The sequence below is a fragment of the Palaemon carinicauda genome, chromosome 8 (genome assembly GCF_036898095.1).
Source record: "Palaemon carinicauda isolate YSFRI2023 chromosome 8, ASM3689809v2, whole genome shotgun sequence".
NCBI classification, from domain to species: Eukaryota; Metazoa; Arthropoda; class Malacostraca; order Decapoda; family Palaemonidae; genus Palaemon; species Palaemon carinicauda.
In genome coordinates this window covers 67,540,478-67,545,477 of record NC_090732.1, presented here as the reverse complement: position 1 = coordinate 67,545,477, position 5,000 = coordinate 67,540,478, and positions in this window count along the sequence as shown.

Below are 5,000 nucleotides of genomic sequence, written 5' to 3'. Positions count from 1 at the left end.
AATGAAGAACTTTGTCTAAAGACCATGAAATGGGCTTTGGAGGTGCTGAAGGTCCGAGCATAGCGCAGGCTTTCGGAACTTTATTAAAGAACTCGTTACCTAGGTCGACCTGGAAGGCATATAGAATGGGTCTTGTCAAAGCAGACTTACACGCTGAAATCGTGTTAGCTGCCAATCCTTGACCATGGAGGTGGATGAAGAAAGATAAGCAGAAGTCTGTCGAGATCTCCTGCGGATTCTTCGCCTTGACAAAGGCCACCCATTTTCTCCAAGATGACTCATATTGCCTTCTAGTAGATTTGCACTTATATTCCTCTAGGAAGTCTATGCTGGCTTTCGAAATCCCGAAACGCTTTCTCACCGCTAGGGAGAGAAAATCATGAGCTGCAGGGTCCGGATTTTCTGTAATAAAGCGCAGACAGTCGACTTCTGGACTCGCTGGGTCAGAACTGGATCTGGTAGCCGTACAAACTTTAGCTATAGTTCCAATGCCAGGGGGAACCACACGCTGTTCGACCACTTGTGGGCTACTATTGCCGCTACCCCCTTGAAGGATCTCAGTTTGTTGAGGACCCTCAACAGAAGGTTGTGATGAGGGAACAAATAAATCCTGGACCCTCTGTTCCAGTTGAGGGACATCACGTCTACTGCTTCCGCTAAGGGGTCCTAGTACGGGGACACGTACAGGGGCAACTTCTTGTTGTCTTTCGTCGCAAAGAGGTCTATCTGCAGTTCTGGGACTTGATTCAGAATGAAGGAGAATGATCCTGCGTCTAAGGACCATTCCAACTCTATCGGTGTGAACCTGGATAGAGCGTCCATTGTCACATTGCGGACTCCTTGAAGGTGAACTGCCGACAGGTACCACTTCTTCTTTTCCGCCAATCGGAAGATGGCCAACATCACCAGGTTGAGAGGTGGTGACCTCGATCCTTGTTGATTCAAGCATCTCACAACTACCTCGCTGTCCTTCACCAACCTTATGTGGATCGAGTGACGCGGGGAAACTTTCTTTAAGGTAAGGAGCACTGCCATAGCTTCTAGAAAGTTTATGTGAAAGGTCTTGAATAGCTTGGACCAAGTCCCCTGGACTTTTTTCCGATGAGAGTGACCTCCCCATCCCTCCTTCGAGACATCTGAGTGAATCGTCACCGACGGGGGAGGTGGCTGAAGAAGAACCGACTTCTTTAGAAGTCTGGCTTGGGACCAAGGCCTGAGAAGAGTACGTAGCCGAAGCGGAACTGGTCTTCTCAGATCTCTTCGCACGTTTGATGCATAACTTCTCCAAACTCCGGTTGCATCCTTTAGCTGTGCTCTTAGCACTGGGTCTGTCACCGAAGCAAACTGGAGAGAGCTCAGTACCCTCTCCTGTTCGCGTCTTGATATCCTTTCGGAATCTAGAAGTCTCTTGACAGAACCCGCTATCTCCTTCCTTTTCTTTGCCGGGATGGAGAAACGGTGTGACAAAAGGTCCCAGTGGATTCCCAGCCGCTGGAACCTTTGAGATGGAGAAAGTCGAGACTTTTTTCTGTTGATCTTGAAACCTAGGTACTCTAGGAACTAGATCACTTGACTGGAAGCTTGCAAGCATTCTGTCTCGGATGCTGCCCACACCAACCAGTCGTCCAGGTAGGCTACTACCTGAATTCCCATTAGGAGTAAATGTTTGAGAGCTACGCTCGCAAGCTTCGTAAAAATCCTTGGGGCTATGTTTAGCCCGAATGGCATGGCTCCGAAGGCGTATAGTCTTCGTTGTAGCCTGAACCCTAGGTAGGGGGAGTGTCGACGGTTGATTGGAATGTGCCAATAGGCGTCTGACAAGTCTATAGAGACGGAATATGCCCTCTTGGGCAGTAAGGTCCTTATGTGTTGCAGTGTTAGCATCTTGAATTTGCAATACACTATGAACTTGTTGAGTGGCGACAAGTCCAGAATGACTCTGAGCTTTTCCGAGTCTTTCTTGGGAACACAAAACAGCCTCCCTTGGAATTTGATGAACTTCACCTTTCGGATCACATTTTTTCTCCAACAGTTCTTGAACGTACTCCTCCAGAACGGGGGTGGAGTGTTGGAAAACCCGAAGGCCCGGGGGTGGAGTGCAGTACCAGCTCCAGCCCAGTCCATTCTTGAGTAGGCTGTGGGCCCAGGGATCGAAGGTCCACCGATCCCGAAATTTCAGAAGTCTCCCTCCTACCGGTATCATCCCACTTGGACTGCCATCCCGAGGTCTTGCCTCCCTGACCACGACCACCCCTGAATCCCCTTCCCCTTGAGGGGCGCCAAGACGAGCCTCTGGCTGCCCCTCTAGGTTTTGCTCGAAAGGAAGTAGACTGCCCTTCGAACGATGGGGTGAATGCCGTGGACTGTGTCGACACGGCCTGGGGTACCCACTGAAAAGTGGTCGGGGTTTGTGCCACAATCTGGGGCACTGGAGGCAATGGCAATTGCAGTTGCTGTTGCTGTCTAAAAGGCTTGGCTGGCCGAAACGGTAGCCTAGTCCTCAAAGTCTTCCTCTTTGGTTGAGGACCTTCATCCGGGGAAGACTTTCTTTTGATAGCCAGGCCCCACTTCTAGAGAAGGTTTCTATTCTCCAAGGCGGCCTTATCAACTACTTCTTTGACCAAATCGGTAGGGAAAAGGTCTTTGCCCCAAATGTTGGAGGAGATTAGTTTCCTTGGCTCGTGCCTCACCGTAGCCGAGGTGAACACGAACTCCCTACAAGCTCTCCTCGCCTTGACGAAGCCATAAAGGTCCTTCGTCACTGTGGCCAGATGAAGTCTTGGCCACCACCATGAACATTTCATGGACCTTGGGGTCACTTGCCATCGTCTCAAGAGTAGTCTGAAGAGATATTGAGGCAGCCAGTCTTTCTTTTGTCTCGAACTCTCTCTGCAAGAGAAAGTCAGACAGCTTAGGGAGGTCCTCGCCAAACTGACGTCCGGCGATATCAGCCTCCAACTTCCCAACTGAGAACGTAAGATGGACGTCCTTCCAGTCTTTGTGGTCCATAGGTAGGGCCAGCAACAAGGGTTTACACTCCTCCAGGGAGGGGCAAGGCTTGTCGGCCTCGGCTGCTTTTAGTACAGCCGCAAACCCTTTCTGTAAAAGGGGAAGGCTCTAGCAGGAGAGGACACAAAGGAAGGGAGCTTCTTGCTCAATGCAGCTACTCTTGAGTTAGAGAAGCCCCTCTCTTTCAACGAGGATGAAAGCAGAGCTTGAGCCTTAGTATGGTCCATCACTATGACCTCCTTCGGCTCTAGCTCCTCCTTTGAAGCTGGTTCCTTCCTCAGCCGGACGCATGGTTTAGCATCTGAGCACAAGGGAAGGTCTTTCACATTGAGCCTTTTCTGGGGCCCATGTGATTCTGCAAGGCTCTGCATCCGCAGTTCCATTGCAGCCGCCTTCTCCTGATTCTCCTTCTGCATTTGTTGGATCATTCCAACAATAGAAGAGAGGGCCTGTCCCAGCTCTACTGGGAGACCGGCCGATGTTGAGGGAATAGGCTCCGGAATCTGAACCGGAGTAGCCGGCACCTCGTCGACCTCTTCCTCTACGACGTCCGGGGCTTGAACTTCATCCTGGCCTTCTGCCAGGAGGTCTTCTTCCAAACGCTCATCCACGTCAGACGTCCTGTCATTTAACTGGATGTCTTGCATCGCGACCGCGACTTCAGCATTCACCTGGATCTGACTTTGGGGGATCTCCTCTTGAGGCTGGGGAATCACAGCATCAGCTGATGCCTTAGGGAAAAGATACGCCCTCATCTTCTCACTTGGAAGATAAGGGCCAGAGGTGTTCTTTTGGAAGCCCCTTACCCAGGTACGAAGCTTCTCCCTTGCTATATCCCTTGATTCCACCGTCCTAGGGGAATCAAAGGCCTCAGTAATCAGGTTAATGCACACAGTACATACCTGAGGGTCCCAATACTGGAGATTATCCTTGGAGACAGCGCATGCTGCGTGTCTCCTACAAAACTCATGTCCGCAGAGATTCTTGCTGCGGACGTTGCGGAAAACATTTCCGCACTTCGGAAGGTCCTCCTGTAAAGAGAAGAAATTTCCATGAGTATCAAGTGAACTATGTATCACTGGATATACATAGTATAGCATAACATTCAGAAAGGAAAGACACACACTTGTGTTTCCCTCACAACCCATTGTTGCAGCCTTCCAGATAATAAAATCAAATGGTTAATCTCTTCTAGAGTAACCAATGCAAAGTTTCCAGAGGAAACAGGTGGAGCTCACACCTAAGCAATGATTTTAAATTCCTGGATAATAGACAGGAAAGAACTCACTTTCCTATCTGTAGGGCAACAGCAAAGGACTTGTGCAAGAAAACACAAAAGTGTTAGAACACACAGTGCTGTACCAAAACCTATACTATAGTTTTCTTCTTACAGTATATGTTATACTGAAGAATACTGGTACAGTATAGGAGGTTACGTGCCGGCCGGCACTTGCCGGCTGGCACACACCATGACTAGCTTTAAAGTATACTACTTAACAGCTATAAGGTGGCTGCCGGCCGGCAACTACACAAGGTAGTACCCAGCTGCCGGCCACACTCTTGGTGACCGGCAGACAAGGGCTGACATAAGCCGGCCGGCAAAGGTACAGGACCGATGCCGGCCGGCAGCAAAAGAACCAGAGGACTACACCAGAAAAATAGGATGGATGCCGGGATAAGAGTGTACACTACCTCCAAGCCCGGCAATCCGAAAGAGTGCATATAAGGAAGGGGAGAATATAATTCAGGCTTCCTGACCAATGCCGTCTGGCTCTACAGGCAGGCATGGATGAGGGACCAAGGGAGGTCCGGGCAGCACTAAAAATATAAGACCCTTGCCGGCCGGCAGCTCTGCCGGCCGGCAAGGGGCTGAGTCAATTCCACATCCTAACCTAATCTAGGTCCAGATGTAGAACGACGTACAGTACTGTAATGGCTAGGCCATTACGGAGATAGAGGGGGAAGGGACAAAAGAGGGTCCTATCAACCTT